Genomic DNA, 23745 nt, shown 5'->3' on the forward strand with positions numbered 1-23745 from the left:
GGGAGAGAAGCGGTTCATAATGATTCACTAAGGGGAAATCTAAGGTGTTATAAAGATTTCTCCCTTTGTATAAAGCGGCTGCACTTATGGGTCATCGGTAGTGGAGGATCCAGAAAGGAGAATGGTCCAGCTAATCCGAGAATGCAAGTAGTTAATCATACAACATGCCACTTCTCCTGGGGTAAAACACAAGAGCTCTTCTGGATGCAGAAGCCCTTGACCAACCAGAGAAAGCTCAGACCACATAGGTAGGTGACTCACTGCCCACTAAGTCAGGTGCCATAGAAGGGGAAGACAGAAGGTAGGTTTAGGATGGATAAGATTTTGGGTTATGGGCTGGGAAGGTGGCTCAGTGGTAGAGCGCTTGCCTTGCATGCATGAGGCCCTGGGTTCGATTCCTCAGCACCACATAAGCAGAAAGAAAAAAAAAGCTGGAAGTGGTGCTGTGGCTCAAGTGGTAGAGTGCTAGCCTTGAGCTGAAGAGCTGAGGGACAGCACCCAGGCCCAGAGTTCAGGCCCCACGACTGGACCCCCCCCCAAAAAAAAAAGATTTTGGGTTACTTTCAAGCTACATTTATTTTTAACCCCCACTAAAGTACTTACAAGAAAATATTGGCATACTTGTTCTCAACTTGGGTTGATTTTACCCCTCAGAGGACACTTGGCAATATCTGGAAATAGGTTTTCATGTTAGAACTGATGTTGACATCAAATAGGTAGAGACCAGTCAGGCTGTTATCTATAGATGAGTGTAGAGGCCTTACCTACCCAATAAAGATCCCACCCTCATGACAGTGTCTTCATAGGAGCCAAATCAAGGAGTGATGATATTTACTAATGCATTCCTGGTCAGCCTACATGGGCTGAACAGCCCATTTTTATGTAACTTGCTTAGTACCAGATTGTAGAGTATTTTCAGTTCGGCAATATTTGACCAGACTACCAGTTTAGCATTCTTAGTCAAAAGCTGAGATCCATTTTAAAGCATTTTTGGGTTTTAAATTAGAAAATCCTCAACTCCTATAAGTGCACACAGAATATAATCAACTATCCTTAGGGCCTGGAGGCGAGGGAGGGGGGGACACTATTATATGTACTATTTCCCTAGGTGAATTCGTAATATAACCATGGTTTATGATTTTAAAAAAATAAATCTGCTAAACTTATTTGATGAGTTTAAGAGTTCATCCTAAAGCTCTTGGTTTAGTTGACTTTCTACTTAATCTGTTCTGCCTACTAGCTTTCCAATATTCTTATAGAAGAATTGCAGCATATTCAACTCAGGGTAGAGACTAAATTACTGAATGCTTTGTGTGTGTTCTCCTGGCAGTCATGAAAAATAAATGTACACGTTGGATGGCTTAAGGTGACAGCAAATGTACTCCTTCACATTTCTGCAGACGAGAAGAATGACAGTCAGGGCAGAGCTCTGCTCTTTCTAGAGAGATTCGAAGTCTTTTTCTTTCCATTGCAGGTGAGTGCTGGCATCACGCCAACCTCTCTGCCTCTGTCTTCATCTTGAGGTTTCCCCCGGGCCCACATGTCTCCTCTTCTGTCTCTTGTTAGGAAAGGTGTCATTGACTCTTAAGTCAGGATAAGGTTATCTTGACTATTTTTAATCACATCTACAACGAACTTCCCCTTTGTTTGTTTGTTTTCAAATGTGGTCAAATCCATAGGTTCTGGGGAGTTGGAAATAGACCTTTTTTCTCCCTTCCTTCTCTTTTCCTTCCCTTCCCTCCCTCCCTCCCTTCCCCCCTCCCTCCCTTCCCCTCTCTTTCTCTCTTTCTCTCTCTCTCTCTCTCTCTCTCTCTCTCTCTCTCTCTCTCTCTCTCTCTCTCTCTCTCTCTCTCTCTCTTCTTTCCTTCTTTCTTTTTCTTTCTTTCTTTTTTGGTCTGTTGTGGGCCTTGAACTCTGGGCCTGGGCACTGTTCCTCAGCCCTTCAGCTCAAGGTAGCACTCTACTACTTGAGCCACAGCACTTCGGGTTTTTTGGTGGTTTATTGGAGATAAGAGTCTCACAGACTTTCCTGCCAGGGCTGTCTTTGAACCACGATCCACAGATCTCAGCCTCCTGAGTAGCTAGGATTACAGGCATGAGCCACTGGCTCCTGGCTAGACTTTTTTTTTTTTTTTTTGAGGCACCATTCAACCTACTGTGGTTACACTTACCTTCCACAAACTAATAGCACGATGATTTCCTTACTGGAGTGACCGACTGTTCTGGGTATCTCCACATGAGACCTTTCCAGGAAGGAGGGGTTTATATTATAAAGAAAAGGCTTCTGAAAGGGAAGGGGAAAGAGAGTCCTAGGAAAACCAAAATGGCTTGTGAACCTATAGCAGAACAGGTTCAAAGGCATTGTGACATTGTGAGGACCATGTCAAAACAAGAGGCCACATACCTCCGAGAAAAAAAAAAGTAGATTGGCCTCCACTTGACCTTCTCCTCCTCCTCCTGACCTTTGCGTTGACAGCTGTGATGAGTGAGTCAGCAGAGAGCCCAGAGCTGGGAGCTTCCACTCCAGCTCCAGACTGCATTTCTGCTCATCTTGTTACCCTGCCCAAACCTGGCAGTCTCTCATCAGCTGTTGCTCGTGTTACTAAAAGCAGCTGTGAGAGTGGCCACTGGCCCATTAATATTTTCGACATTTTAGACACCTGGCGGGCACTACTTCAGCCGAGAGTTCCTCCTGGAGCTGGTGATGTGCTAAGGTGCCCCTTTCCTTTCTGCCCTCTCTACCTTGTCATGAGGTCCCTTCAGCCTCCCTTACTACAGAGCCCAGGGAGAAGGGAAAGCTGAGGCATTGATCTTCCACTGAGCATAGCCCTTTCCCTGTCCCTGCAGCCTGGGCTCAATGATAAGCAGCCCATTGCTGACCTGGGCTAGGGTCCCCATGCCCAATGATCTACTTTGAAGAATTCTTCACAGCCAAGGACAATGAAAGGGGTCTGGCATGGACTGACTGTAGAGCTGTCTGGGCAGCAGACAGCAGCCCTTGCCTTGTTCTAATGGCTTCTGTCTTGGGAGGACAAGATAAGCCCACTTGATGAGCTTCTGGCCCTGCAAATGCACCCTCTCCTGACCTGAGGCCTTGCGGAGGTGGGTCTGTATCTGGTTGCATTTTTAACCCCATTATATTCTCCTTGCTGGAAAAAAAAAAAAGATAAGCCTCTATGTGGGAACACAGCTGCTTTGGATCAGGGATAGAGGCTGTAAATTTCAAAGTAAATGTAACATGAATGAAAGGATGAGCCCAGGACAGGACTGCGATGATGAGACCCCTGTACTTTCTGCTTTTTGCCACCGTTAGATTGATTTCATCTTTCATTCATACGGACTTCACACCTTTCCAATGATTAAAACATTTCACCCATGAATTCAATCTTTTATGAAAGAACCTTTGATCATGGGCACATGTGATGGTTTTGAAATCTTAAGGTGGAATACGTTGGTTCAAGCAAAACTTTTTATTAGCTATTCCTGATAACTAAGTTTTTAAGTGTACTTCATTTTGACTTATTTATAGCACCTTGAGTATTCTTTCCTTAGTGACTGATCTCTGGGTTACAATATTTATGTAAAACTTATCAGAGTCTCTATTACCTCCGTTTATCCTATCAGCAGTAGATACACTTACTGTTGTTTAGGTTTTTATATTTCCCTACTTTTTTTTTTTTTTTTTTGTCGGCCGTGGGGCTTGAACTCTGGGCCTGGGCGCTGTCCCTCAGCTCTTCAGCTCAAGGCGAGCGCTCTACCACTTGAGCTACAGCGCCACTTCCGGTTTTCTGGTGGTTTATTGGAGATAGGAGTCTCACGGTCTCTCCTGCCCGGGCTGGCTTTGAACCGCGATCCTCAGATCTCAGCCTCCTGAGTAGCTAGGATTACAGGCGTGAGCCACCAGCGCCCGGCTTATTTCCCTACTTTTTAAACAGACGTCCTTCATGTACATTGATCACTATAGCTGACAGTTTTATAATGTTTACCTTGACCATCAAATACTAGTTGTAATACTAGTCACTTGGGAGGCTGAGAATGGGAGGATTGCAATTCGAAGCCAAGCTGTGGGGGGGCCGGGGGAGGTCTACAAAACCTCTCAACACAGCGTGGCCCATTGGTGAACACCTATCATACCAAGCTACATGAGAGGCTGAGGGTGGGAGAATCACGGTTCTAGGCCATTCAAATGAATGTACCTATCGTTATAAAAAAAAAAAAAAGTAAAAAATAAGGCTGGAGTCATGCCTCAGTGGAATCATACCAGATCAAGGTCCTGAGTCCAAACCCTAAACCCCTACTACAACCAAAACACAAAGACAAGCAAGAACAAAACCACAACACAGGAGAATATTATATCTGCTCATTTCCCCTTTTCATATTCTTATCCATTCTCATCTCTTTTCTCTTTCTAAGGTTTCAGGTCTCCTTCTATTATCATTTTCTGTATAGAAAAACTAAACTCTCTTCAGCCATTCTTTGCTAGCAAGTGTTCATAGTGTTCCTTTATCTGAGGATACCTTTATTTCCTCTTCATTAATGTGGGATATATTTGCTGGATGTAGAATCTGTGATGGCTGATTATTTTCTTTTATTGTTATTTTGTTTTCTTTTATTAAAATATTCACATCTTTCTGTCCACTCTGGTTTAAGATGAAAAGCTGTTCATTTACTTTCTACTCCATTTCCCCTTTATTGTTCAGAATTGTATTGATCTGTCTTTAAACTCACTCTCTCCCGCGATATTTGACTCCTCTGTCATCTCTACTGTACTGTTGATCATGTGAGTGTTTTATTCCTATTATTTCTGTCTTAGGTACTTTTATTCCTTTACTGGAATTTACTATATTTTTCAGTTGTTCCAAAAGAATTCATAATTGTTTTGTTTAAGTCATTTTATAACAACTCATTTAAAATCTTTCTCCTATAAATCCCATGTCTGACTCAGCTCCATGTAGGTATCTGTCAATTATCTTTTCTTGTGTTTCAAGTTGTGATTTCCCTAGTTTTTGGTATGACACGTAGTTTTCTTTTTCCTTTTTGTATCATGAAATATTGGATTTTATGCAACTCTGTATGTATTTAGTCTTCTTTATTTAGCAGTTAGTCTCACTGTTAAGAGCATGAAGGCTGATGAGTGGATGTTGAACATCACTGTTAGGGCCTGCTGACTACATCCCAGAAAAAATTCATGCTGCCTTGTGACAGATGATGAGGGCTAGTGTTGAATTTTCACTTTCAGCCCTCATATATCTTCTGAGAGAAAGTAGAGAGTGGCCTGCTTGTGTCTGAATGAAGCTATACATTAGGCTCTCCTGGGCCACATTGATATCAGAGGAGAGGATGTGGGAGTGGACAGTCTAGCAGTTATGTTCCCTTACGTGGCCCTGATGTTGAGAAAGGGTGAAGGCTCACCTGTCCACCAAGCCCCACTGATGGAAAGGGAAGTAGGGAGCCATATGTGAGCCAGCTCTGCTTCACACCTCCTCGATAGCTGAAAGAGAATGGAGCGTTAGCTTACTACTCATCTCCACTATTACAGCTTGGCAGTGAGATCAAAATGTCCCATTCATCCATTCATTTAAATAGAAGTATCACAGGTCTGTTACACTCTTAGGCATTACTGAGGCATGTACGTTCAGTAAGGAGTCAAGTTTGACAAACTTGGATCTCTTCCCTCCGGGAACTTAGAGTCGAATGAGATAAACAAGCATCAGAGAAATAAACTTACAAATAAAAATTTAAATCATGCCTCTCAGTTAAATGAATGGATCGAGAAAATGTGGTATATATACACAATGGTTTCTATGCCTCCATCAGAAAGAATGGCATTGTCCCATTGTTATGAAATGGAAAGACTTGGAAAATATTATATTAAGCGAAGTAAGCCAGGCCCAAAGAAACATAGGTCCCATGGTTTCCCTTATTTGCAATAACTAGTATATGTCTAGGACAAACAGAAAAGGTCAAAGGCTAGGTACATATGACGATATAAGATGATGTCAAGCGAAATGAACCCCAAGGTAGGGACAACTTGTTTTTTCTTTCTTACTATTGTTTTTAACGTATTTTTAATGTACTGTGTGATTTTTTTTGTTTCTTTTCTATGTTCTTCCCCCACCGCATAACGTATTTTCACTGTATTTGATGTTACTGTCCTACATCTTGTATATACAATTTTCTAACTTGGGGAGGGGAAGGAAAATAACAAAATGCTGAAACAAGGTTACGGGTTGACCCATTGTAACAATGAGATGTACAAGACACTATGTTGAAAACCAACTTTACAGTTTCGGGGGTGGGGGTGGGGGTGGGAGAGGGAGGAGTTGGGGAGGTAGGGAGGGAAGGGATGGTAAAGGAAAACAAAGGAGGAAGTAACAATGCTCGATAGGAAAAGTACTCATTACCTTACTCATGTAACTGTAACCCCTCGGTACAGTATTTTTACATTAAAAACATATACAATATTTAAATCATGTAGAGTGCCCAAATGACTCACAAATGAATGGATGGAAAGTCTCCAGGCAGGGAGTACTATTTGAATTAAATCTTTGGTGGGTTGGTGTTGGCTTGATAAGTGTGTTCTAATGAGGAGAGAAGACCTTGTACAAAGGCCATAAATTAGAAACGACTTAGAGCCAGCACAGCACCACTATTTGATTGTTTTGTTTTAGCTTCTGGTTTTGAGACAAGCTCTCCTTTGGTAGTCTAGACTACCCTGAAACTCATTGTTTTCCTGCCTCAGCATTCTGAGTGCCTGATCACAGCACTGGGTATCTGAGTGCCTGATCACAGCACTCAGAATACCATTAAAGGAAAATGTGATGTTGCAATAAAGAAGTGAAGAAGGAAAAATGAGAGCAAGTATAGCTTTAAATATGCCCAAATTGCATTTCAAGACATGGTCAGCATAAAAAATGAATGGGAATTTTGCATTCATGTTTTATAGAAACTCTTTTAAATCTTTTTAACTCAGTGGATTCCAAATTGGATTACCCATGTTTCAAGTGCCCAATAGGCATATGTGGCTAGTGGGTGACATGCTGAACAGCATAGTTCTTGGGTATGATAAATATTGATCGCCTGATGTGTGTATAAATTTAGACCTTTAAACAGGTCTAGCCTAGTAGTTACAAGGTCATTAATGAGGCTGAGATAGGAGATACCGGGCATGGAGAGATCTGGGCTGAGAACAATCTGGGCTGGGAATCATTAGATAGCAATGAAGAAGAGAAGGGATTAGGGGAATATTTCAACTAGCGAATCATTTTGATCTGTAGATCATGACTCTGATTTTTCATGGTCATGGTCCCAAGTTCTGGTAACAGCATCTCTAATGAACACTGGGAATACTGGAACAAGAGCAGTCACAATTTTTCTTAAACAAATTGAGGGGGAGGTACCGGTTGCAGGACATCCTGTAACTTTAGCCTTAGGTGAAAAGAAATGATGATACTCACGTCCGTCCCCAGGGGTCAGCACAGCAGTGGTGGACATTTAGTCTCTGTCCTCACCAAACTCTACAGTTCCTTGATTTGGTACTAATTACTCAATAGGCATGGAAGAAAAGAATCAACTTCAAAAAGAGTATCTTTATGAAACAATAGTAACAATGAAGTGACCACGTGGAAAGCAACAGCTGAGGGAGCTGAGCGAATTGATTTCGTTTGAAGTGTCTAAAAGTCACGGACAGTAGATTTTTAGATAACTGCCTAATTGAACTCTTGTTTCCTCTGTGTTCTCTTCACCCTGTCTTCAACATGCCAATTGCGTATTTAGAACTGTTTATGTATAACTCATATCATGTCTGCTCAAAACTTCTTCTGAATGACTCTCCATCTCAGTAATGGCATGAAAGAAGCTCTGCAGGCTGTTTTTCTTGTTTCCTCTCTGATTTTTATCTTTTCTTGCTACTGTTCCCTGGGTTCTGCTGGCAAGCTGATTTATTTTCCCAAGGGTGGACTTTATCTAGCTGTCTCAGGCATGCGCATGCTGCCTTGCAGAGCTCTGCGTAGCTTGCTTCTTCCTTTCAAGATGCATATGGCACCTTCTCATTGAGGTGGTTCTTCTTGGCCCTACTATTAAAATCGCAACATTCTGTTCTCTATTCTTCTCTGAAAGTACTTAGTACTTCCTAATCCCTACTTGCATAATTAAATTCTAACTGTGATCACTGAAGGTTGTCAGTGTCTTATGGGTCATCATTAAAAATATCCAGTAAAATATTTAAATCCATACGTTAACATGTGAAAGTGCATTAAAAAAACTCAGTGCAACACACTGTGTGGAAAATGAACTCTACAACTTGTGGGAAGAAGTGATATTGTCTAAAATGAAAGGCAAGCATTACCTGACTTATGTAACTATAACCACTCTGTATATCACCTTTATGATAGCAATAAAAATCATTGCAATGTAATACCAGATTTACTCATTTATTTTTGTTCAATGCCTATTTTGGCCAAGAAATATGTACAGTCTGGGAGAACAAGGACCTTGGTTTATTGTCCACTGCCTAGAAGAGGACCTACAACTGATCAGGTACTCAATGCCTAGTAACTGAATTTGTAAGTGAGGCAAGGAACTTGTCAAAAAAAAATGTAACCATGATGATAAGCTACGATGTATGCAGCACACGGTGAGGCCAGGTCAGCGGCAGCACCCCAAGCCTGTGCTTCGCAAGGAACAGGAACAGAATATTCTTCCTGTTTTTTTTTTTTTTTTTGTAAAAATAGTATACAGAGGGGTTACAGTTACTCGAGTAAGGGAATGAGTACATTTCCTATCAAGCATTGCTACTTCCTTCTTTGTTTTTCCCCTACCATCCCTTCTCTCCCCACCTCCCCAACTTCCCCCTCCCCCAAGTTGTAAGTTCATTTTCAACATAGTGTTTTGTACATGTCATTGTTACAACAGGTCAACCTGTATCCTTGTTTCAGCATTTTGTTATGTCCCTTCCCCTCCCCAAATTAGAAAAATGTATATACAAGATGCAGGGCACCAACATCAAATACAGTGAAAACAGGGGTTATACCATGGGGGAAAAACATATAAAAGAAACAAAAAAATCACATAGTACATTTTAGATACATTAGAAACAATAACAAGAAAGAAAAAACAAGTTGTATCCCTATCTTGGGGTTCATTTCACTTAACATCATCTTCTATAGCTTTTGACCTTTTGCTGGAGGTTTTGTTTTCAGCACAAACATGCTGTATAGCTAAACTGATAGAGGTTAATAAATAGCAATAAAACCCTCCTCCATAATTCTCTTTAAAGGGCCAAAGAATACTTCACAAGGAAAAGGAAAAAGCAGACAGGAACCAGCTAATGGCTTCTTTTGCTCCACTGTACAATATGACATAAGCTCCCTCCCCCCACACCCCTCCCTGACTCTTGTACCTACACTTGACCTCTTCTTTCCGTCTTCCACCTGGATCTCTGTGACAGCCCCATGACAAGGGCATCTAATCATTTCCAGCATAGGACAACATTTGGTTCAGATTCCCTTATCAGCTTTACCTTCTCTGCTCTCTTTGGCCTGCCTCCACCGTAAAGGAGCCCTGGAATGGACTTGGGATCAGTGACACGTCCACCGCTTCTTCAATCACTTCATGCAGAAAATCTTTCAGAGACAACATTGCAGGCCCCTAGACCTGGAAAATGCCTGTCATCAAGACCTGTACATCTGCTAAAGGAATGCATTCCAACAGCATTGCTTGGCTCCCGCCATGGTCATTAGAAAAAAAAAATTGGCTATTAGAAAATTATTAATAATCTACAATTTGGGGCTTTGTTTAATTTTGTAATGTTTGTATTGTAAAAATAGTAAACAGAGGGGTTACAGTTACAGGAGTAAGGTAATGAGTACATTTCCTATCGAGCATTGTGACCTCCTCTTTGTTTTCTCCCCTACCATCCCTTTTTGTTGCATATCTCAATGAACACGATTATTCTCAACTTTTTTTTTTTAATTTCCCATTTGGTATTTACAAATCAGTTTATACTCTGAGAACTCCACTTTGGTTTCTCTTAATGATAAGAGTGAAAGGAAGTTTAAGTTAACCTTTTGGGGAAGTTGAGTTTTTTGAAAATGTATTAATGATGCTATGGTAATTTTTAAATATGTTGCATAGTTTTCACCTATAAGTTATATAAAATGGAACTATTTCTAATATGTATTTTTGTTGAAAATGTTGCCTTTAAAAAATCAGAACTAAGTTCAGAGATTTATCATTCTGCGATTATTCCAGTACTTTTACATATGCCAAATAATTGTGTGAAAAGAAAAGCTGAAATAGCTCTTCTGAACTTTGTGAATTTTCTTTATGATTTCTATATATGAATGATACATATATATGTGTATGTACATATACACATATGTATACATATGCATAACCATATATATGTATATACATATATGCATATTTCAAATATACATAAATAAATATATATGTCAAGCTAGTTTCTAAAGCTCTATTTAAACGCAGACTGATTCATTATGACCCACAGACTTCATCAAAAGCAAACGTTAGGAGAATTCTTCACATGTAAATGTGACATCTCTCCACATTAACCCTGCTTTCTAAATAAGATGAGACAACAAAGCACAATAATAACTAAATACTGTGTTCAAGTCAGAATTCATGAAGAATTTTTTTTATTTTTATTTTTATTTTTTGAAGAACTTTTTTAAAAACTTTGATCTTATGTTTTTATTAAATTATAGAATGTGACACACATGCTCCTAATAATAATTATGATTCTTGGTATATATTTGTTTTCTAGAATATGGCAATACTAGACAGGTGGGAAAAAATCTAAGGTAGGTTGAAACAAATAATTTCTGATGGTTCAAATAAGTGAATAAGCTAGATGTTAAAAATTGAAATATCCTTTGCTTATTGTAATGGTCATTATTTTGAGAATTCATTTCTAATTACCTTCAATTAAATGTAATAAGTTGTTTTCAACTGCTGCTAAATACTTTATAATCATTTTTAAAGTTATCTAAAAGTAAGTCTGAAACCAAATCCTAAAATCAAGTAGTACTCAAAAAGTACCAGGTTAAAAATGAAACTAGACCACTCTGAATGAAATAAATATGAATTTTGAAGGGTTTTGTGTGTGTGTGTGCATGCGTGCGTGCGTGTGTGCGTGCGTGCGTGTGTGCGTGCGTGCGTGTGTGCGTGCGTGTGTACGTGCGTGTGTGTGTGTGTGTGTGTGTGTGTGTGTGTGTGTGTGTGTTCCAGGACTTGAACTGAGAGCCTAGGTGCTGTCCCTGAGCTTTTATTTGGCTCAAAGCTAGCTCTCTAACACTTGAGCCACAGATCCATTGGCTTTTTTTTGATAATTAGTTGGAGAAAAAAATCTCACAGGCTTTCCTTCTTGGTCTGGCCTTCATTTTTGATCCTCAGATGTATGTCCTGAGTAGCTAACATCATTAACATGAGCCGTTGGCACTGGACAATGATTCTTTAAGATATTTTAATCTCAATTAAAACACAAATATTCTTCTCTTGAGCAAAGATTTAGATATACTTTTATTAAAGTTTTAAGTTACCATAGTTATGCTCTTTTGACTTTTAAGAATGTGTTTGGGGGTTATTTTGTAGAATTTTGGGGGGCGGGGTTATGAGGATTTGAACTCAGGGCCTCATGCCTGCTAGGTAGGCATACTACTACTTACTATATTATAAACTTCTTAAAACAATTTTAAATGGCACATTACAAATCATAAGAAAACATTTTATTTACATACTAGATATATTCACTGAACAAAGCTTTTTTGAGCAATAATATATCAACTTAATTTTAAAAGATATAGAATTATAATGCCAGTTGAAGGAGCAAAAGCATTTTAACATTTAAATGATAAATAGAGATGGATAAAGCTTCAATATAATTGACAATCTATTAATAAGTAAAAGCATTATTTGATCCCCTCTCAAAAGATAACTCTTATTTCCACTACAAAAAGACAAAAAGGCAGGCTCTATTCACAAAATTACTGAATATTTGGCTGTCAATTTTAGAAAATACACTATAACAAATTGTAACTGGCACATATTCAAAGTCTTTAATAGCTATGTATGTTTGATAACACTGAGCTTCCCATAATTTTGGGAGTGCTATTACTGGGATTTGGACTCAGCTAGCACTCTCCCACATGATCCGTCCTTCCAGCCTACTCTCCATAATTTTTATGCATCCCTACAGGTTGATTGAAAAAAATTGACAAACTCTATAAAAAACAAATACTTCTAGATTTTTAATACCATAAACTAACATCTGGCAATAAGACATGTTGTGTTCTAGGCAGTTATTATCTATAATCATAAATTGAGTAGTTAGCTTACTAAAACATGTAATTGATAATATTCCTACTTAACTTTCCAGTGTATTGCAAAAATACTTAAAAATTTAACTGCAAATATGATCATATGTTAGCAATGTATTTGTATTTTCAATTTAAAAAATGCTTCAAATAGCCTTTTTAGTGGATTTGTTGATTTGGCCTTGATTTGATGGGGATGTCTTTCTGTGAACAAATTAGTTCTTTCTAATTATATAACATAATCTAGCATTTTTATAAGCAGTGTTATTAAAATATGACTCACATGCCTCTTAATATCTATCTAGTTAGTTTAAGTCATTGGCTTTTAGTATATTTATGGTCAGACAACCATCCTACAATCAATTTTAAAACATTTTCATCACTCCTAAAAACACACTGGCCTCATTAGTAACCACCCTCTCACCCCAAACCTATCCCGAGGACCTCCTGGTCCTAAGGAACCACAAATTTATTTTCTCTCTATGGATTTGCCATTTAATACCTTTCATATAGATGAAATCATAATATTTGGTCTTTTGTGATCAACTTCTTTTTCTTGGTATCATCACTGTCCAGAAACAACATAATTTATCTAACTATTCATCAGTTGATGAGCAATTCAATTAGTTTTTTATTGTCTCTTGCCAGAAGTCCTACTACGAACATTTGTGGTTTTTTGAAATGTGGGTAGACATATCCTTTCATTTCTTCCAGATACATTCCTAGAAGTAGAATTAGTGGATCATCTGATAAGTGTCATGTAAACTCTTTAACATCTTGAAGACCTACCAGACTATTTTCCAAAATGCTCCATTTAACAGTCCCACTAGCTGCATATATGGTTCCAACTGTATCTGTATATTCACCAGCCCTTGTTAGTGCCTATCTTTTTTGTTGTTGTTTGTTTTTGTTTGTTTGTTTTGTTTTGTTTTGTTTTGGGTTTGGTTGGTTGTGAGGCTTGAACTCTGGGCCTGGACACTGTCCCTGAGTTCTTCAGCTCAAGGCAAGTGCTTTACTACTTGAGCCACAGTACCACTTCCAGTTTTCTGGTGGTTAATTGAAGATAAGAGTCTCATGGGCATTCCTGCCCAGGCTGGCTTTGAAACGAGATCCTCAAATCACAGCCTCCTGAGTAGCTAGGACTACAGCTGTGAGCCACGGGTACGAGGCAAGGCCTATCTTTTATATTATAGTCACCTCAGTAGATTTGACATAGTATCATGTGGTTTTGATTTGCATTTCCCTGATAGTCTTGAATCTAATTTACCCTAAATCAACAAAGTGGTATGTTTTTCAACAACCATATAATTTCTAGGATTTTCATTGATTTTTTTCCTCTTGAAAGTATACACATTAACATGTACTCTGTATTCTACTTTATTTTAGAATTATGAAGATTGGCTTTGTGAAAAAGATTGCTAGGTTGTCATTTGTCTTTCTCTGTGGACGTTAATCTTTCTTCTTTAGTGGACTGAGTACTCCTAGAATACAACAATCACTGGACTCTCAGTAAGAGGAATTAACCATTATTTAGCACTATGCCACTTCTTTTCATACATTCTTTCCTTTCCTTTAATTCTTATCCATTATCATTTTGGAGTTGGCAGAAGAATGTAATTTGACAAATGCATGCGTCTAGTCAGAATTGGAGGAGACATTCAAAGCGAGCTCTGTCAACTCCAAAGCTTTGGTAATCATCATCAGTCCCTTTCACTCAGAGCTTAGTGTATTCTTTGAAGTCCTATATGATTATCACTCAAGAAAGGCTTTAAACAAAATATGCTTTGTAGTAATATTAATTAGTAAAGTTGATCAATTGATAACTTGTACATACTCTGTAGCAAAGGCTATGCTGTTTGTAAGAAAATTGTATTACTTATTGGACTTTTTATTCTGTTCAAAATACTACAATAAATCCTTGATACACACTCTCCTATTTAATATATACAACTAAGACATGACATAATCTTGAAGGGATTCATAGTCTAGTTGAAAAGAAATATAGTTGAATGCACTGAAATAACATAAAACAGAGAAATAGCAATGCATAACTCCAACAAGCAGCATGTGATGAATGTCTAACTCAGTCATATGAACAACACATGTGATATGTTCAGGGAGGGTGTGGGATGAACTAACCCGTTGTGGACTCATTGAAGGGGGCTGCCATGCTGCATTAAATAGTGGCGTGAGATCTAGAAACACCATAGACAAATCCTTTTTTAGTTTGACTATAGGCAGAACCTTCCTTTTTGCCTCCATAAGGTGGTCCTATCTTACTATTCATATGCTCAGTGTCCATGCACAGATCATTCAAAATGAGCTTCATTTTTCCTACCAAACAGGTGAAAAAATAGACATAGCAGTGTTAGTCCCATTTTCCATGTAAGAGCATTCAGTATGGGAGCTTAATGCTTTGTGTGGAGAAGCGCATTAAAAGGCAAAGACTGGTAGTCCCCCTCTGATATCTGTTGTCTATCTTCACTGCTCCTGCGGTGGAGAGGACCTGAGTCTGCTCATGTAATGATGCATGCCTGCAATTCCAACACAGGAGGCTGAATACGAGGATCACCAGGCTGGGATTCTTAGTGATATTCTGTCTCTAAAGGGTAAAGCAAAAACAACAAAACACAGCAACGACCAAACAAATGAAAAGGATTGGAAACTGTAGTAATTGGCTATGCTCTGTCAGATTCATAATTTCCATAATAGCATAGACCATTTTTTTCCAGAAATAAACACAGCATAAAGATTCTTTGTTTTATGGATGTGGAAGTAGGCCTAAAAGATGGAAATCGGGGAGGATGTAAAGAAATGAGTCAAAATGGCAACCTTGAGTCACAAGCTTGTGGAGAATGTGAACATCAGTGCCTTTCTATCCAAGGTAAGGGGAGCTGATACTGGCCACCTTCCCAGAAGGGGCTCACCAGTTTAAACTAGCATTGGAAAGCACTGATGCATTATCAGCCTTGGTCCCACACCCTAGCTTGATGGATCTCAGCCTCCAAACATTTACAATAGTCCAGTTGAAGTTACCTTCTTGAATTCAGTAAATAGGAGTGTAGCAACCTGGCTGACCCCTCTCTATGCCATCTAAGATTCCTGAGGCTGGTGGAGGGAGCCAAGTGTGGAAGAGCTTCAAAGAACATCACCAGAGAGGAAGCAGGATGTGCAAAGGGCTGGGCCTTTTTCCTGAGTAATATCTGAGATGAATCCCTGTTTACCCTCCTTCCCACCAGCATCCTGCTGTGGGAAGTATTTCCATCACCTGTTGCAATGGAAAGTAAGCATGTCCCAGGAGACAAGTGCTTAAGGGAAGATGTCTCTGGACCAACCATGTGGCAAGACAAATTTCCTTCACCACCTTCAGCCAGAGTTCAATGGATGTCTCTAGGAAAACAATCAGTCAATTTAGGATCATCTGGGGGCATATTAATAGATTACCTAACGGTACAAAGTTGAGTCAGTAAATGTACAAACTCTCTTTCAACCTTCCTTTAGATATGTTATTTCTCCAAGAGATGCTTAGTTATAGTTAGCTTGCAAAAGCCTAGAAGATGTCTTTATTTACAGCAAAAATTTAATTATACTTTTCCACTTTGAAGTTGTGGCCATCTCAGCTAAAGTAACATTCTAGATGTAGTCTGGAAAAGCAATAGGGTAGAGAGGTTACTCAGAAAGTGGGTACTTGAAAGGGTAGGGTGGGGTCAAGGGGGAAAGGATGAATAAATGAAGAGAAGAAGGGACAGAGAATGCAATCAAGAATTTGATGTATATCATACAAAATTTTGAGGGTGAAGGTGGTGAGTAGAGGAGGGATGGGTAAGAAAATGGAAAGGAGTGACATTGATCAAGATGTATTGGATTCATAAACTGCATTGTTAAATGGCAACTCCTTTGTACAGCTACTTAAAGGTAATAAAAGAAATAAAATATTAGAAATTTAAAAATTAAAAAAAGCATTTCAGCCAATGCAAATCCTGGATCATAGCTTGCCTGTCTATAAGAGAGGGAAGTAGTAATGCTTTACTTGGCTGGACTGTGTGAGGAACAGAGTCCACGCAGGTAAGTGCAAGAGATGGTGATGATTGTAAGGCCTCAAACATTTTATCAGTTCTTATCTTTGGAAAATAACTCCTAAAATGTTTCATTTTCCATATCAGTATCTCTAATTCCTTAACATATTCTTGATAACTAGTTTAATATTTGCATACAGTTGCTTTTGCTTTCACTTTAATTTCTGCCAAGAAGTAAACCAAACTTACTTCCTGTGGGGAGAAAGAAAAATGTGAATTAATCATGTAAAAGAAAGCCTGGTTTTATGTTTAAAATATACTTTTGAAAGTTTATTCTATAGTTTGTGTACCACTTGCTTTATGTATATTAATGAACTACAATTACCATTTTTCAATGTGTCATTTTCTTTTCATTAGTTTTTAACCCATAATAATCATATGTATTGATGAGACACAATATGATGTTTGATTTATGGCTATATATGTATATATATATATATATATATATATGGACTATAGAAAAATTCATGAATGAATTTGTGTAGACCATGGTAACAAAAAAAGCATTATTTGAAATAATGTATTTTATGTTTCAAAATTGCTAGAAGCCAGGCCCAGAGTTCAAGCCCCATGACCAACCAAAAAACAAATTGCTAGATGATTCATTTTTAGTAACTGAAAAAAGATTTCCCAGCACTTTGCCCTCTGTGGAATGTGTAGTGAAAAGTACATTTGGAATGAGATCACTCTCAGTCAGGGGCTGTGATGGCATTTCTAAACCTTCTCCCAGCCACCAACCAGGACAGTAGCAGCTGTAGCTCTTTTGTCATTCTTTTGTCCACTTATATTCATAATCATGGCTGTTTTTATATTGCTGCTTACTTGGAAGAAAGGTTGGGGCAAAGATTCCGGCTGCAGCCATTGAACTATGATGTGGTGGCAGGATTGTATAGGTTGCCTAATAGCTTGAAGCTCACAGAGCCCAGGTAAATGAAAGTGAAGGGACTGCATTGCTATTTTTTGAGGAGGAATTAAAATGAAATTTATCATTTGAAACAGCTTTAAGCATGCTCTTCTGTGGCATTAAATACATTTATACTGTGTACTTATCACTGTCATTCGTCCCCACAACTCTTTATTTATTGTTCTTGAATTTAGGGCTCTGTGCTTGCCACTTGAGCTACACTTCCATGACCTTTTAGCCTTAATTATTTTCAAGGTTGGGTCTCCATTTTTGCCCTGGCCAGCTTGAGCTGTGATCCTCCTACTTGTGCTTTTCTGTGATACCACCCCACTGTCTCTAGCTATTGAATTACAGAGTCTCTTGAACTTTTATGCAAGGACTGGCCTCAGACAACAGTCTTCTTATCACTGCTTTCCAAGTAGCTAGGATTCGACATTTGGAACTCTGTGCTTGGCCATACTGTTGGGTTTTTTTTTTAATTCTTGAGATTTCCATGTCCTCTTCATCATCTGAAAAGGAATATGGATTTTCAGATAAATTATAACACATATCCCTCCTGCAGAAAATATAGAAGTGTCACAGTTGCTACTCATTATTCTTGAACTTAAAGAGTAGCTGAAAGTTTTTGTGTTATATCTACGTAAGATAAATCACATAGAGTTACAAGAATGACTCTAGTTTATTTTAAAAAGCCACAACTACTGATCATGTGTAGATTATAATATCCTTTTTCTTTTTGTCAGTATTTATTGGGGTTTGAATCAGGGCTCTGCATTTGGTTAATAAGTGCTCTATTACTTCTTTCTCTTTTCCTTTCTTTTTTCTTTTTCTTTTTTTTTTTGTAATATTGCATGCAGGCCTGCCAAACAAGCATATGAGTGATTGGGTAAAACACCCTAGCAGGAGAGATATATGAGAGAAATAATTAAGGATTAAAATAAAAATTCCATTAAGCCAATAATTTCCTAAAATTAAATGAGTTTCAGTGATGTGGATGGTAGTGAAAATGAACACTTAAAAGTGCTACTGAGCTGAGCGTTGGTAACTAACGCCTGATATCTTAGCTATGCAGGAGGCTGAGATCTGAGGATCATGGCTCAAAGCCAGACCAGGCTGAAAAGTCCCCATGAGACTTTTATCTCCAATTAACCACCAGAAAATTGGAAGTGGTGCTCGGGCTCAAGGTGGTAGATTGGTAGCCTTGAGCAAAGGAGCTCAGGGACAGTGTCCAAGCCCTGAGTTGAAGCTCATGACAGACAAAAAAAAATGCTGCTGCTGGAAAATAAGTTGGTAAATCTGTAGAAAATTTATCTCAATTGACATGTCTAACAATTGATTTCTAAATGGTGTACATCTACATATCATAATTTCATTTTGAAGAAATGACTGAAGTCATTAATCAGAAGTCAATAATCAGACCAATATGCTAAAATAACTATTATGGCATTCATTAACATAGGAAATTATAGAAATATTTAAATTAATTAAAATAGAAAGTGGTATAACTGAGTTATCTGAGCTTATCTTACATGATAGTTATAATAAATATAACTTGAGGGTAGGGATGGGAAGGAGAAAATAGGAGAGAACAAAGGAAGGGGTGATATTGACCAAGAACCATTGCACACATAACCTGACATATGGAATTTTAACCCTTTTTTACAATTACGTCATCATCATCATCATCATCATCATGAAAAGAAAGAACATGTAAAAGCAGTCATGATAGTGAAATGAAAAATGATATATAATTTATTTCATGCCATTTAAAGTATGTAAAATTATGTACATATAAAAGTTGGTTATATCTGGTAATATAGTTGGTTATAAAGTTGGTTATATCTCAACATGGAAATCTGAGTTTCCCACACTCAGATTCCCACATTCAAGCCAATAGGATTCTTTTTTTTTTTTCAGGCACTGAGTCCCATTTTATGAGAAAGAAATAAATCACAAGGAGCTGAGTTAATGTGAAGGATTTGTTGGAAAGTGCACATCCCAGGGTAGGTCTGTGGGAGTGAGCTTATTCTTCTGCAGCTCTTAAAAACAACATGTTTAATGGTGACCCGGAGGCATGTTACATTCTGAGGCACCTTCTCAATTGAGAATGGTTTTGCTCAGTTATGGTCTTAATACTAAGTGAGCATATTGTCCTCTAATGTCTTGAAAATTGGTGGTCTGTGGATGGGATATAGACAAATCTTATGTCAGTGGAAAAGCCAATTAATCAGAACACTGACTCTCTCAACTTTATGGATAATCTGAGACTTAGAATCTTGTGGACACAGTTCTAATCACTTACAGGAATTAAATTTTTATGAATAATTACTTAATTAGTGGATCTTACTTGGCCTCCAACAGACTCCCACATGAGAAGGTCCATGTCTGAATAATGAGAATAAAGCAAGTGTCTTTAGACAACCTAAAATACCACCATTAACACATGTAGCAGTGAGAAAAGAGACAAGCCACCCATGAGTTTCACACAGGCCATGGTGTCTTCCTTACATGCCTCTCTCTTGGTAGAAACTCCATCCCAGTGTTACCAACAGAAGAACTGGCATTTCTCCAGCAAGTGAAAGGCTTTTTTTCATACTCTAAGCTGCCATATGTTTTGAGTTGATGCTGATGCTTTAAAGTTTTTAGAGTGGCCACAGGGCTTTGCCTGTAGTTTAGCCTTTGGACCTGCTTCTGAAGACTATGCCCCCATGGCCATTCTGATCATTTTAACAGCTTTGATTTCAATTAGGGATACACAGTTCAACATGGTCTAGGATCAAATGTGAACTCTGGGTGTGTCCAAAACAGCAGCTTGATTTTGTGCAGCATGGTTTTGGATCATGACCATAATCCCCAACTTTCTAGGTCCACGTGTTTGGAGAACCTTTCTTTTGTATTTATAACCTGATACCTGATAGCAGAGCATTCCCCACGACCCCCTTGCTCCTGTACCTCCCTTGGGTCTTGCCCTTTTGACCCTTTGTTTAATAATATTCAAATGGATGAGTCCAATGGGGTCTATGCTAGATGCCCTAGCCAAGACACGAGTTTGGCCTTGTGACTCTAGTCTTGTAGGAGAGGAAGTACTTTCAGTACTTTCAAAAACACGTACTTTAGTTTGTCAGATGTCAAGAAGCATGTTTCTGAATCCTGATGAACAGAATATTGCTTCCAGAGGATAAGAAAGGTGACTAGTGAAAATTAATGGAAAGGATCCAAACAGAAATCATTTAACCTACTTGTTGCCTATCTCCTCTGTCATCTTCCTCCAGACCTCAATCTAAGAGAATATGGGAAATTTCCCTGTGGTCAGGGCAATGTGAGCTTGTTGCAACGACTTGCATATGAAATAGAGGATCAGGATAGAGGAGCAGGGGTAGAAATGAAGGATATATAAGGAGAATCCTGAAAGGAATTGGGGCCAAGAGGGATCAAGGTTCTTCCTCAAAGGTGAATAAATCCTGCAGTGGCATCCCATTTGGCTATGCAGAGATAAACTTAGAATCACATATTCTTCCAAATGAAGCACACAGGGGTCAAAAAGACAAAAGGCACTCAAGTCATCCCTCCCAAAATATGCATGCCCTGCCACCTTGCTCTGCTAGGGGCGGAACATGTACCATACCACTCTTTCTCTGTGTTGCTTGGCACCAGTTGTTACAATAGCATACCCTGGAAGGACCTGGCTAAGCTTCAGGTGACAATATGAAGTGACAAACAAGTTGACTGTATTTACTACAATTGTCAGACTAGATTTATGTTTTAAAAAGACAGACAAAAGAAAGAATGAATGGAAGGAAGGAGGGAAGGAAAAAAAGCAGAAGAAGAAAGAGAGGAAATAATGTGATCAAAAGAACCATTAGCTTTAAAGGCAACTGCTGCATGACCAGCTAGAGGTGTTTACTTATTCAATCTGCTCAAGGTGGATAAATTTCCATTAGACAGGCGAGGACAATATAGTCTCAAGGAAGTTAGCAACTTGACCAGGTCATCAGGCTAAAAAAGTGTAGACTTGGGCTAGATCACAAGTTCATCAAGTTCCAAAGCCTGCATTTTTCTCATTACATCATAGTGTCATCCTGAGGGAGCAGAAGCATTCATGATAGCTATGTAGATTGGATGGGTGTGAGTTCCAGCTGAAATGAAAACTTCCCAATGCCTGATGGGAACAGATGATAGGCAAACAGGAGCAACCTCGTAAAGCAATGACCAGCTGTGTTCTATGAAAAGGGTAATGAAAAAGGTCTCTGCCCCTAGACAAATTTTTCTTAGGTTTTTCTTTGGAGGTTTGAAAGTTCTAACATTAAAATCACATGTTTAACCACTGTTAAAATGTCTTTGGTAAGTCATATAGACTTAGCCCTGAGTATTAATGAACAACTTTTTGTCAATTAGCATTAGATACTTATTCTCTGCAGGACTACTAACTTTGGGATGGGGCAGGGAAAAAAAAAATGCCAGTCAGGTAAAGTAAGTTTTGATACTGTGGGAAATGGAAAGCAAATTGGAGTAGAAAGGATGCAAGGTTGGTAAAATAGCCCTATGCAGGGCTGGGAAGATGGCTCAGTGGTAGAGCACTTGCCTTGCATGCATGAGGCCTTGGGTTCGATTCCTCAGCACCATATAAACAAAAATTAAAAAGCTGGAAGTGGCGCTGTGGCTCAAGTGGTAGAGCGCTAGCCTTGAGCTGAAGAGCTGAGGGACAGCGCCCAGGCCCAGAGTTCAGGCCCCATGAATGGACCCCCCCCCAAAAAAAAATAGGACTATGCAGTATGGGACCTCTGCTGTCCAAGTGTCAGTGGAAAGACAGAGGAGCTGGAGGACTTTACAGTTTTATGCAACATTCCCAATAGGCTCAAGTGTTGAATACTTTGTCCCCAGATGGTGGCGCTATTCTTGGATACGATAGATACTGAGAGATGGGACTTAGAGGAAGTAACTGGCCTGGTCCTTATTCCTTCCTCTCTTCTTGCTCTGTGCCACAAGATGAAGATTTTACCTGTGACATATACACTCCTGCTGACATGATATACTGTCCAGGTGCGTGGGGCCAAGACACCATAGACTGATCACCGAAGCCCTGAGCAGAAATAAATCTTTGCTCTCTTAATTTGTTTCTGTTTGGTTATTTTAGTCACAGCTAAGCAAAGCAAAAGTGACTAATGCAAGGTGTGAAGTCAGGGAAAGGAACTATCAAGGGTTTACATATCTGCTAGTGTGTGTGTGTGTGTGTGTGTGTGTGTGTGTGTGTGTGTGTGTGTATGAACGTATATATTTGCTTAAAACTGTCAATGAATTAAAGGTTGTGACAGAAGATGATGAGAAATCAAATTGGGAGTCAGGAATACTAATTAATCTTGGAAATTTCCAGTATAACTTTCCAAGGGGTTGAAGACCAGGGAGCTCTTGTGTTTCCTAATAGCAGACCTGGGGAGACAGTAAGCCTGGGGGCTGGTAACAGAAAATCCAGAATGGAAGATTAGAAAAGTCTAGGTATTTGTTGCTAATAGAGAAGGTGGGAGCCCTCTTGTAATAAAGGAGGAAGTCAGAGACAAGACCACCCTGGAAAGGAAAGACCTAGAGATAAGAAAGAAAACCCAGAAATGGGTCTTCATGCCTACATTGGAAAGGAAAATGAGCCCTGGTGCCATAGAGTAAGGAAGGATAATTCTGTAAGCACTGAACTGGGCAGAACAAGAGGCTGCCCCCTGCCAGAGGCCTCCAAGAGTGTTCTGCTTGACCTCCTACTTGACTCGTGGCACCTTGCCTGTGATGGAGACCATGAGCCACTCCCAGGCTTCCACTTCTTGAGTGCTGAAGTGTTAGTCTCATAATCCAGCCTACAAGTGTTCGGTAAGATGGGTGCGTGGGGCGCAGCACAAATTCCAGCCCCTCTGATAAATCATCCGTGGTCTGGAGCTTGGTCTGATCAAAAGGTGCAGACTGGGATTAAGATTCCAGATAAGTAGAATGAGTGTCTGGGGGAGAGGCCCATTAAATCCTTTGAGGCTCACTGTCCAGGAACTTGTGGTCTTTATTTAACTCATGTGGTGGCAAGATTCTTTTCTATTTCAGCTCAGTTTAGTGGACACCCTGTCTCCTTAATAGACCAAAATATAAATACTGTGCACGCCAAAGTGAGGTATTTCCCTATCAGTGCCAAAGGCTGGTTATTGAATGTTCTCTGGAAAGGCAAACTCTAAAAACCATAAATATTTAGATTTCAAAAAAAGAAAAAGCTGAGCTATGTTATCAGTCCCGTGTCTGGGAAACTGGTCAACTATCTCTGGGTTCGGATGATCCTAACTTATTTTTTTCTACGGAGTCTACTTGTTGACAATGGAAATTTTGAGAATCTTATCACAGGACTCTTTGAAAGTGAGAAAATGAACTATATCATTCATCATCACGAATGATTAAACAATTCATT

This window comes from Dipodomys merriami, unplaced genomic scaffold (assembly GCF_024711535.1).
Source record: "Dipodomys merriami isolate MVZ:Mamm:240054 unplaced genomic scaffold, mDipMer1.0.p SCAF_8, whole genome shotgun sequence".
Taxonomy (NCBI): Eukaryota; Metazoa; Chordata; class Mammalia; order Rodentia; family Heteromyidae; genus Dipodomys; species Dipodomys merriami.